This window comes from Tachypleus tridentatus, chromosome 12 (genome assembly GCF_004210375.1).
Source record: "Tachypleus tridentatus isolate NWPU-2018 chromosome 12, ASM421037v1, whole genome shotgun sequence".
Classification (NCBI taxonomy): Eukaryota; Metazoa; Arthropoda; class Merostomata; order Xiphosura; family Limulidae; genus Tachypleus; species Tachypleus tridentatus.
Genome location: NC_134836.1, coordinates 65,790,729 through 65,804,230, shown reverse-complemented (window position 1 = coordinate 65,804,230; position 13,502 = coordinate 65,790,729).

Sequence of the window (13,502 nt, the reverse complement as noted above, 5' to 3'; positions counted from 1 at the left end):
GCGCAAAATAACTAATAATAACTCCAACCTACAGAACATAGTTAATAATAAACTCATTCTATGTTGACCCTACACAAGACAGTTAATAATAAACTCATTCTATGTTGACCCTACACAAGACAGTTAATAATAAACTCATTCTATGTTGACCCTACACAAGACAGTTAATAATAAACTCATTCTATGTTGACCCTACAGAAGACGGTTAATAATAAACTCATTCTATGTTGACCCTACACAAGACAGTTAATAATAAACTCATTCTATGTTGACCCTACACAAGACAGTTAATAATAAACTCATTCTATGTTGACCCTACACAAGACAGTTAATAATAAACTCATTCTATGTTGACCCTACACAAGACAGTTAATAATAAACTCATTCTATGTTGACCCTACACAAGACAGTTAATAATAAACTCATTCTATGTTGACCCTACAGAAGACGGTTAATAATAAACTCATTCTATGTTGACCCTACACAAGACAGTTAATAATAAACTCATTCTATGTTGACCCTACAGAAGACGGTTAATAATAAACTCATTCTATGTTGATCCTACACAAGACAGTTAATAATAAGCCCACTCTATATAATTGGTATTTAAATAGAGGATTAATATGACATTAGCAACATGTGGGACGAATAGAACAATGCCTTGTGTATTAAGCAGTGATGGTTTTAACAATTATTTATTAAGACTTATTGTAATCGTTGAATTGACGTTGACGGTAGTAGAAATCTGTTTTGAATACCACTATCAAGAACTGACCACAGAGGCTCGATAAGATTTACATCTGCTCACTATATGGTCTTTGAACCAGTCCTCAAACATGTTGTCCAAGCTCTACCTCGTGTTCTTTGAACTAGTCCTCAACTATTCGTAATAGCATGAGAAATACGTAAAGTACTTTAATGGGCTAATAAGAGCTCAGCACTAGTCTGTTGGTTGTGCAAAATTAGAACTGTACCTTCTCTTCCTGAAACAGGGGTTCAAAACCAAGTCACCGAACATGTTCACGTTTTCAGCTGTAGTGGGGGCGTTAAATATAACGGTAAATCCCACTATTAGTTGGTAAAAGAGTAGCCTAAAAGTTGTCGGTGGGTGATGTTTACTAGTTGAATTCACTCTAGTCTATCATTGCTAACTTAGGGATAGCTTGAGTACATTAATTCAAACCAAATTAAACCTTCATTTAGTAGATTGCAAGATACGTGCTTACAAAGAGTAAGTATATTGTTAAATACCAGAGTTTAGCTTTTACAAGTTTAACTTGTTTTATTTTACCACATTATTATTGTATCTCTGTAAACGTACATTTTAACACTAGTGCATGTGCGATAAAAAAAAAAAAAAGAGTGTGTAGAGTGAAACGAATATTTTTGTAAAATTGTTAACTAAAAGAAGAGTTCTTCGGTAGGATTGCGGTAAGTTTAAGGACTTATGATACTAAAATTCAAGGTTCGATTCTTTGTGGTTGACGTAGCAGGTAATCGAACGTAACTTTGCTTTAAGAAAAACAAACGAAATGGAGAAGCAATACTAAAACTAAGATGAAACTTTAGTAGGCTTAGTATGTTCATGGTTCCGTTAAAGAAAAATTAAACACAGACGATGTTTTATCAGACAAACTTGCTTCGTTTGATCTACATCTATCTGTATCAACGATAGAGAATCAAACACATTAATGTTTATAAAAAACATAAACCTTTTCCATTTAGCAGAGTGGTTACTTTGGAATTTCTTTGAGATATCAAATACACCGCTGATCAGAATTCTTTATGAAACCTGATATACACTATAGGCAGCTATGGATTATTCTGCTGATACGCGTTGCTCCAAACCTGCCCTCTCTTATTTTATAAAGTGTTTCCTCCCTTAAAAAAGTAGGTCATAGAAGTATATTCGTGCACGCTGTGTTTTATGTGTACAATCAAACAATACAAATGAAGTTTAATTACTGCGTCTGAATTCACAAAACTTCAGTGTTAAATTTATAAACATTCACTGCACAAAATAACCTTGTAGCTGATAGACATCTTTTTATTAAATATGAAAGAAGAGAGAATACATTAATAACGCCCAACCTAAATAAAAACAAGCCACACGCGCAAATGTTGCTTTATGTTTGTATCCAAATTAGAACTGTATCCTGACGAGTACTTAGACTACTTTGAGTTGTAGTTTGGCCGTATAATACGTTAAATTCAATGAGATCAAAGTTCCTATGTTGATAATCAGTGGCCATTCTCCAAAGAGAAAGCTCGTGGTCTCATTTTTTTGTTGTGAACTAAATCTAACATTATATTCTATCATAAGAAATTTGCAGAATCTGTTTTGAAAGTTCGAAGTTTTGACTAAGACAAAGTACGTCATTTTCCCTGTGCAGCTTCTGAATCGAGTTGGTTTAATATACCCATCACAGATATATTAAACTGAATTAACTCATTATGCCTCTCACTGGTATCAAACTTGGTCTTCTAAGGACAAAATAATGGAAACACGTTTTATCTATTACTATATAGTTGTATTTCAATAGCGGATTAATACGACATTAGCAAGATGTGGGACGAAAAATATTTATGTAAAAACGGCTCGTTTGGGTTGAGAAAATCTTTTACGTAGAGGAGCGAACCTTCTTCGGTCATCGTCAGGTTCACAAAGAAAGAGGTAACTGACCGGAAGCTGACCACATGTTTGAAAGGGGTTGTGTAACTGAGTGTCGGAATGTAGTGGGCGGGCTTAGATATTTGAATATATAATTTTATATTATGTATTAAATTATTATTATTTATTAAATTAGTATTATTTATTAAATTAGTATTATTTATTAAATTAGTATTATTTATTAAATTATTATTATTATATTATTATTATTTATTAAATTAGTATTATTTATTAAATTAGTATTATTTATTAAATTATTATTATTATATTATTATTATTTATTATATTATTATTATTATTTTATTTATTTTTTTAATATAGGTATAAAGGTGTTCCTTTGCATTGGTTTATTTTGGGCTTAAGTTGTTGTATAAGTAAGGCTTCTTTAATTTTGCGTTTGTTTATGTTTGTTTCTTTATTTAGTATTTGAGTGTTTTCTATGGTTATGTTGTGTTTATTTGATTTGCAGTGTTCGAAAACGTGTGAAGGTGACTTTTTATGTTTTTTGAATCTGGTTTCCATTTTTCTACTTGTTTTTCCAATATAGAAGTCGTGGCAGTTATCACATTGTATTTTATAAATAATGTTGGTGTGGTGTTTGTCAGTGTAGTTTTGACATAGTATAGATCTCAGTTTTGTGCCTGGTTTTTGAATAAATTTGGTATTAACTGGAATGTCATATTTTGTTACTAGTTTTTGCCAAATGTTGGTTATTTGTCTGCTGATGTCAGGAATATATGGTATGCAGCAGTATATGGTTTCGTGATTTTTTTATTCGTGAGATATATTTACTTTTGTTGGTTGATTTTACTTTCTGTCTAGGTGTGTGCGTATAATATTTTCAACGGTTTGTGGAGGAAACTTATTGATGTTGGTGAAGTATTGTTTTATTTTGTCTAATTCATCGTTAATTTTATCTGGTGAGCATAGTTTTATGGCTGTGTTTATTTGGTTTCTTAGTGTGTTGAGTTTTTGTTTTGTTTCATGTGCTGAGTCCCAAGGAATGTATGGTTCAGTATGGGTGATTTTTCGGTGGATTTCTGTTTTAAATTGTGTTTCGGGTCTTGTAATTTTGAGATTAAGAAATGATATTTGATTGCTTTCTTCCTGTTTACATGTGAAGTTAATGTTAGGATGTATAGAGTTAATGTGATTGAAAAAATTTAGTGTGTGTTCTGTAGATGTGAATTCCGCAACCGTGTCATCTACATATTTGTACCAGTATGGTGGTGGATGTAATGCTGTGTTAATTGCTTGTGTTTCAACTTGTGTCATAAAAATATTGGCTAGAACTGGTGATACTGGGTTGCCCATGCTTAGGCTATTTGTTTGTATATAGTTGTGGTTGTTGAACATGAAGTTTGTCTTCATCGTGGTAAATTCTATGAGGGTTGCTAATTGGTTGCTGGGAACGTCTATAGATGGGTTAGGGTCTCGGATATAGAGTTCTAAGGTTATCTTGCAGGCTTCAGCGGTTAGAACTTCTGTAAATTTAAATATTACATCTTTTACAGTTAGACCACTGCATAGATTATTATATTTGAGATTACTTGTATCAAAACGCGGTATAAAAATTATTTATAATATTAGTTAAAGTATGTTTATGTATCATTTGTAATTACGCAAAGTTTAATAAGGTAATTCAAGCGACGTCAAGTAGCTTAATATTATATCCAAATAGAGTGATCTGGTTCATAACGTATTATCAATTACACTATAATAAACAGAGGATAGTGTTTATGTACAAATTGATCTGGTAGGTGTTTGTTTTGAAAACGTTTCCTAACTTTTAATGTTAGCAACTCTTAAGTTTCTGATGCTTATCGATCTAACGTAGTAATAGTTGTGCACAGTTATTTCATAAAGTCATTTAGTGGCTCAGCGGCACAACTGTACTTGCAACGCTAGAAATAAGTTTTGATACCCGAGCACAGCAGAGACAGGTCATTGTGTAGCTTTGCACTTAACGACAAATAAACGAAATACTTCATAATAATAAGTCGATGTAACGTTGGTCTGGTTGTTGTTGTTTGTTTTTTTTAGAAAATATCTCTTATCAGAAAGCTACTCGGAGTTCCATAGCAAACCATTAGTTGTTTTTTTTATCTTAATTATCTGAACTAACATCCTAGATCACATAATCAGGATGTATAAATGAATTAAAACTTTGGACCTGATGTTGTAAATAATTAAACTGTATCAGACGAGTCTCTTCTTAATCTCATCAAATAACTGTTCCTCCTCTAAAGCTGCGGGTCGTTAAAGTAATTGAAGTGACTCCTACAAATTAAAGTACTGAGAAAGGAAATATAAACTGAACATACACACAAACAGACACAAAGAAGAAGCTAATAAGTAAGGCTTAATGTTCGCCATCTTCAATACGTTATGTGTTAAAACGTTTCGGGCATTCAGAGAAGAGCTTTGTTCAAACTTTTCTTGTTCTCCAGTTCTCTTCTGAAACAACTTTTCCTCCCCCCCAGTTCTCTTCTGATATGTCTTTTGTTTGTTTCCAGTTCTCTTCTGAAACAACTTTCCCCCCAGTTCTCTTCTGCTATATCTTTTGTTTGTTTCCAGTTCTCTTCTGAAACAACTTTCCCCCCAGTTCTCTTCTGCTATATCTTTTGTTTGTTTTCAGTTCTCTTCTGAAACAACTTTCCCCCCAGTTCTCTTCTGCTATATCTTTTGTTTGTTTCCAGTTCTCTTCTGAAACAACTTTCCCCCCAGTTCTCTTCTGCTATACCTTTTGTTTGTTTCCAGTTCTCTTCTGAAACAACTTTCCCCCAGTTCTCTTCTACTATATCTTTTGTTTATTTCCAGTTCTCTTCTGAAACAACTTTCCCCCAGTTCTCTTCTGCTATATCTTTTGTTTGTTTCCAGTTCTCTTCTGAAACAACTTTCCCCCAGTTCTCTTCTGCTATATCTTTTGTTTGTTTCCAGTTCTCTTCTGAAACAACTTTCCCCCAGTTCGCTTCTACTATATCTTTTGTTTGTTTCCAGTTCTCTTCTGAAACAACTTTTCCTCCCCCCAGTTCTCTTCTACTATATCTTTTGTTTGTTTCCAGTTCTCTTCTGAAACAACTTTTCCTCCCCCCCAGTTCTCTTCTACTATATCTTTTGTTTGTTTCCAGTTCTCTTCTGAAACAACTTTCCCCCAGTTCTCTTCTGCTATATCTTTTGTTTGTTTCCAGTTCTCTTCTGAAACAACTTTCCCCCCAGTTCTCTTCTGGTATATCTTTTGTTTGTTTCCAGTTCTCTTCTGAAACAACTTTCCCCTCAGTTCTCTTCTGCTATATCTTTTGTTTGTTTCCAGTTCTCTTCTGAAACAACTTCCCCCCAGTTCTCTTCTGCTATATCTTTTGTTTGTTTCCAGTTCTCTTCTGAAACAACTTTCCCCCCAGTTCTCTTCTGCTGTATCTTTTGTTTGTTTCCAGTTCTCTTCTGAAACAACTTCCCCCCAGTTCTCTTCTACTATATCTTTTGTTTCCAGTTCTCTTCTGAAACAACTTTCCCCCAGTTCTCTTCTACTATATCTCTTGTTTGTTTCCAGTTCTCTCCTGAAACAACTTTTCCTCCCCCCCCCCAGTTCTCTTCTACTATATCTTTTGTTTGTTTCCAGTTCTCTTCTGAAACAACTTCCCCCCAGTTTTCTTCTGCTATATCTTTTGTTTGTTTCCAGTTCTCTTCTGAAACAACTTTCACCCAGTTCTCTTCTGCTATATCTTTTGTTTGTTTCCAGTTCTCTTCTGAAACAACTTTCCCCCCAGTTCTCTTCTGCTATATCTTTTGTTTGTTTCCAGTTCTCTTCTGAAACAACTTTCCCCCCAGTTCTCTTCTGCTATATCTTTCATTTGTATCCAGTTCTTTTCTGAGATATCTATTCTTTACTTTTTAGTTCTATGTTGGTATATATATTTTCCTTGGCTCCAGCTCGCTGTTGGTAAATCTTTCCTTTTTTCCACTTCTCTGCTGTTATCTTTTCCTTTTTCTCAGTTCTCTCCTGGTAAATGTTTCCATGATATGTTATAGATACTGAAAATACTAAGAGAAATTTTAATCTTATAAACACAAATACCTCGGAGTTTCTCTTTAAGTCTCTTTTTATTCTCTAAATATATGCATCCTTTTCTCTTACTGATCTGTGTTTTGTCCTTTACTGGTTTCGATTCCTTTGTTCTTCTAATTCAACGTTTACGTCCTATCGTTGCTTCACACTTTTTTCCTGTTTATTAATTTTTCGTCTGTGTTTTTCCTATCATTCACTAATAGCTTCTGCATTTTTTTCTATAATTCCATCTTATCGCCCACTAATAACCCTATCGATCTAATGAGGGTAACCCAAAGGTTGACGGTGGGTGCTGTTGACTAACCTATCTTTCCTCTAGTCTGTCAGCTCAAAACAGGAGTGTCTGCGTGCAGATAACCGTTAAAAACAAGTAAGTATGGTTCTAAAAACTGTTTTACATTCATATCAGTTTTTACTTGCAGACACCCCTTGTCAGAGGAACCAATTTCCTTTTCTGAACATATTGTAAATGTTGTTATGAACGTCCAACTGTGGAATTTTAGGGGTGTCCACTTTGTTTAGCATTCCATAAATGTTATGAACAATAAAGATATTGCATTTGTTTAGTGTTAAGAAATCTCTAATTTGACTTACTTTTTCACTTGACAAAGAATGAATGTAAACAGAATTAACCGAAAATTTTGCTAAGTTCATTATAAAAAATTTAGAAACACATCTGTTACAGCAAAAACATAACCTGTATTAAGAAAATTATGAAAGTGTATACAAGTCAGTTTATATATTTGTCCATTCTAGTACAAATTAAGTATATTTCAACTTGTTATTTTGTTACGTATAGTTATTTAGGTTTCAAAAATTCATTATTAGTACTAGCAGAAATACCCGCCGTTCAGTCAGATATAACTGCTAGTTCCCGCGGAAGGCTATTTGGCCTGTGACCTTTTCTGAAATTGTCTGATAGTTCTAGAACTCTTACTCCGCATTCAATAATGCCCACCATCTATGGAAAATATTATTTTATTGAAATTTCAGTTTTAAAACAAACTATCATTACAGTATTATATCAGTGAATAAATTTTAGTAAAGTGTTTCTTGGTAGATTTAGTTATCAATGGTTTTTTTCAAGTTTATTTTTTATTGTTTTATATTTGAAACTTACTCCTTTTTGTTTGTAATTTTTATTGATTAATTTGTTTGTTTGAAGTTAGGCACAAAGCTACTCATTGGGCTGTTCGTCCTTTGTTTACCATGGGTATAGACGTCCGGTTTCTAGTGTTATAAGTCCGCAGGCGTGTCGCTGTGGCACTACAGGACTTATTGGTTAAATCTCAAACATATAATTTTCTAAAATTTCAGTTGTTTTACTTATTACTCAGTTATAGAAATACTGCCTAATTATAAAAAATTTACACGGTTATGATTGGTGGTAATCTGTGTTGTAGCTTCCGAGATCCGAGTTTTTAACGCACACATCACAAGATCTATCATAACAATATTTTATTATATTATTTTGGTTTTCTGTTTAATATTATTCCACAACAATACTATAAAAACATTCCGTTCTTACTCTTCATGTCTACATGATACCTGTGATAGGAAGATTCTACAACCATAACTTACTATAAAAACATTCCGTACTTACTCTTCATGTCTACATGATACCTGTGATACGAAGATTCTACAATCATAACTTACTATAAAAACATTCCGTTCTTACTCTTCATATCTACATGATACCTGTGATAGGAAGATTCTACAATCATAACTTACTATAAAACATTCCGTACTTACTCTTCATGTCTACATGATACCTGTGATAGGAAGATTCTACAATCATAACTTACTATAAAAACATTCCGTACTTACTCTTCATGTCTACATGATACCTGTGATAGGAAGATTCTACAATCATAACTTACTATAAAAACATTCCGTACTTACTCTTCATGTCTACATGATACCTGTGATAGGAAGATTCTACAATCATACCTTACTATAAAAACATTCCGTACTTACTCTTCATGTCTACATGATACCTGTGATAGGAAGATTATACAATCATACCTTACTATAAAAACATTCCGTACTTACTCTTCATGTCTATATGATACCTGTGATAGGAAGATTCTACAATCATACCTTACTATAAAAACATTCCGTACTTACTCTTCATGTCTACATGATACCTGTGATAGGAAGATTCTACAATCATACCTTAGGGATCGTCAAGTATTAAAATACGTTTTTTGTACAAATTTTTTAAATATTATGGTAAGCATTATGTGGGGTAGCCATAATTGCATTGTATTGGTGGTTAAATTTTTATCTCATTATTAACTTCTAATTAAACTAAATTTAGCATTTCATTTCCAGTTTTATCGACCATTGTTTCCAGAGTTACAAACTGGTACAGTACAGTATAACTTGCCTTATTTCCGGGTTATTCTATTCGTTTTTGCATTATAACTTGCATTATTTCTCGGTTAATAAGTGTACTAATGAAATAAACACGCACTGACACATATTTAAGTGTCCACTTTAATCTGTCTTGATATTATTACTTAATCTTACCTTTTAACCTGTCTTGATATTAATACTTTTGTCTTTTAACCTCTCTTGATATTATCATTTAACTTTATCTTTCAACCTGTCTTGATATTATTACCTAATTTTTTCTTTTAACCTCTCTTGAATTATCATTTAATTTTATCTTGCAACTTGTCTTGATATTATTACTTAATTTTACCTTTTGACCTGTCTTAATATTATTAAATTTTACCTTTTAACCTGTCTTTATATAAATATTTATGTTTACGTTTTAGTCTGCTTGGGTATCGTTACTTACTATTAAAACTGACAGACAAACAATTAAGCTACAGACTTAAAATTCTCTATTAGTAGATTAATATTAAGGCGTGCAACTCGTAAATTGAGGGTCGCGGGTTCGCATTCCCGTCGCGCCAAACATGCTCGCCCTTTCAGCCGTGGTGGCGTTATAATGTTACGATCAATCCCACTATTCGTTGGTAAAAGAGTAGCCCAATAGTTGGCGGAGGGTGGTGATGACTAGCTGCCTTCCCTCTAGTCTTACACTGCTAAATTAGGGACGGCTAGTGCAGATAGCCCTCGAGTACCTTTGCGCGACATTCAAAAACAACAACAAGTGAAAACAGTCGCTTGAGATACTCAACTCTCAGCCTATGTCCTTGTAGGTAGTAACATCTTACAATTTTATAAATTAATATAATAAACCAATAATACAGCACTAGTTAATGCTATAAGAAACATTAACAAATAGCCTAGTTACGTAGTCTTACACTGCTAAATTAGGGACGGCTAGTGCAGATAGCCCTCGAGTAGCTTTGTGCGAAATTTAAAAAAACAAACAAACAGATTAATATTAAAACCTCGTCGCCAGTGCGGAACATCTGAGAAGAATTCCATTAATACAACAACGTTCTGCCTGTAACTCGTGTAAAGGATAGAGCATGATTTATTTTATTGTCATTAAATTATCTCACATATTTACTATAATTTTATTATTGTAATCAGTACAATTAAGCATAATTGTGATAAAGTGTTTATAAGAAAATTGAGCATAATGAAAATTCAATGGTTAAAGCATAACATTCGTATTTAAAAACATCTGTAAAATGTTAAGTTAATTAGACAAAAGAGACTATCTACCTAGCCATCTTATTTTCGGTCTTTACTGAACAGTTTGTGCTGACAAACGTTGTTCTAGTACGTTATTTCAGGACTAACATATTAAAATATTTGTATACTTTGATAGATCTGAAATTTTGAACCTAAAAAGAGTTTTATGTGCACGCGAGCTATGCGTTCCTAATGTTGAACAACTGACCTGATGGAGGTGGACACCTTCTTAGATGGCCAGGTGGGTGAAGGCGTTCGACTCGTAATCTGAGGGTCGCGAGTTTGAATCCCCGTCGCATCAAACATGCTCGCTGTGGGGGTGTTATAAAGTTACAGTCAATCCCACTATTCGTTGGTAAAAGAGTAGCCCAAGAGTTGGCGGTGGGTGATGATGACTAGCTGCCTTCCCTCTAGTCTTACACTTCTAAATTAGGGACGGCTAGCACAGATAGCCCTCGAGTAGCTTTGTGCGAATTTCAAAAACAAACAAACAAACGCTCTTGAACATAAGTGAAATCCAGTATATCAAGTGTTTAAATAAAAGATTAGAATTCCGAACACTCGTCTTTGCTTTTAATCTTGCCAGGTGCTAACACAAACAGAGTATCATAGTCGCTTTCTTCCAACGTCATTAGCCGTTGCTTATACGGTAGACCCGAGGAGGTTAGATAAATCAGATATACCAAGTTAACCTTTACTTAAATGTAACCCAGTCAATCCCACTATTCGTTGGTAAAAGAGTAGCCCAAGAGTTGGCGGTGGGTGATGATGACTAGCTGCCTTCCCTCTAGTCTTACACTTCTAAATTAGGGACGGCTAGCACAGATAGCCCTCGAGTAGCTTTGTGCGAATTTCAAAAACAAACAAACAAACGCTCTTGAACATAAGTGAAATCCAGTATATCAAGTGTTTAAATAAAAGATTAGAATTCTGAACACTCGTCTTTGCTTTTAATCTTGCCAGGTGCTAACACAAACAGAGTATCATAGTCGCTTTCTTCCAACGTCATTAGCCGTTGCTTATACGGTAGACCCGAGGAGGTTAGATAAATCAGATATACCAAGTTAACCTTTACTTAAATGTAACCCAGTCAATCCCACTATTCGTTGGTAAAAGAGTAGCCCAAGAGTTGGCGGTGGGTGATGATGACTAGCTGCCTTCCCTCTAGTCTTACACTTCTAAATTAGGGACGGCTAGCACAGATAGCCCTCGAGTAGCTTTGTGCGAATTTCAAAAACAAACAAACAAACAAACAAACGCTCTTGAACATAAGTGAAATCCAGTATATCAAGTGTTTAAATAAAAGATTAGAATTCCGAACACTCGTCTTGGCTTTTAATCTTGCCAGGTGCTAACACAAACAGAGTATCATAGTCGCTTTCTTCCAACGTCATTAGCCGTTGCTTATACGGTAGACCCGAGGAGGTTAGATAAATCAGATATACCAAGTTAACCTTTACTTAAATGTAACCAAACCAGCCAGAAATTTTTAATTTAGCAGAATCGTTGTTCCAAGTAAATGGGAAACTAAATTGTAAGTGAAGGACCTGGGGAAAACGATTTCCTGTCTTTTGTATGTGTGTGTGTATCGGAAAAGTTTCCGGTTTTCGACAAATAGCAGAGATTAAATATGCTCCCCATGATTACTCCACTTCCTTCTCAACCTTTTGTTTGACAACTTAAACAGGCAGAAGGCAGACAAGGCCGGACAGCTCGGAAAAGCAATATCGACTTTTTTGTCGGGTGAAAACACAGATAATTTGATAATCTTCCACATACAGCTAATCCAACAATAACATAATATTAACCCGTTAATCTGAGACGGTGGTTAAGGCGCTCTCCTTTTCAGCCGTTGGGGTGTTATAAAGTGACGGTCAAATAGTGAGTTTACGTTGGTAAAGTGTTGGCGGTGGGTGGTGATGACTGGGTGCCTTTCCTCTAATTTTACACTGCTAAATTACGGACGGCTATCGCAGATAGCCCTCGTGTAGCTTTACGCGAAATTAAAAAAAAAGACTAACAAATATAGGCCCCCCAGTGGCTCAGCGGTATGTCTGCGGACTTACACGCTAAAATCCGGGTTTCGATACCCGTGATGGGCAGAGCACAGATAGCCCATTGTGTAGCTTTGTGCTTAATTCAAAACAACAACAACAAATATAGAGTTTCCCCCCGCTAGTACAGCGGTATGTCTTCGGATTTACAACGCTAAAATCAGGGGTTCGATTCCCCTCGGTGGGCTGAGCAGATAACCCTATGTCGCTTTGCTGTAAGAAACACACAAACAAACAAATATAGATTTTGTTTATTTTTCGATAGTTTCATTTGTGGCAGTAAATACAAAGTTAATTTCTAATAAAACTTAGGTTTTTCTTTACCTTATTCAGAATATTATGAAGGAATGTTCATTGGTGACAACCTATATAAAAACCAGTGTTTGTCACATCACGCTTGATTTCTCGTAATAGGATAACTTTGCAATTAAGCACAAAGCTCCACATATGGCTATGTGTGCTCTGCCCACCACGGGTATCGAAACCCGGTTTATAGCGTCGTAAGTCCACAAACATACCACTGTGCAATTGGGGTGCAATAGGATAATCTATAAAAGGTCAAATGCATTTATTCAAATATATTAATTCGGTTACTGTCTGCCCATTATGATTTTAGTAATGAGATGAAATGGGACCGTGAGAGGTGGGTGCCGTGAAACATTATATGTTTTGTGAGTGTTGACATAATAAGCCTAAAGTAAAGACGTAGTGTGGGATCACCTGGTTTAGAGTCATGTGCATAAAACTTATCAAAAAGTAAAAATATCGATTCAGTTTTAGACTTAAATTTTGAATAAAGCTATTTTCTGTTTCATAGCCAACGTTTTTAATAAACAACAAACTTCTTTAATCAACAAAGACTCTAAATCAAGATATCAACAGTTTTTTTTTCCAGTTTTGTTACCTACACATTTCATTTTATGCTTTCAGTACATAAACTAACAAAAATATTAGGTTATATTTTTAATACTAAGCAACATGACATAAAAGTCACTGGCTTTTATATTAGAAGTTATTAATTTAATTACTTTATCCTGATAATTATTCTGTGAATACGCCACGAATTCATTTTATTAATGATCTTAATTCTGAT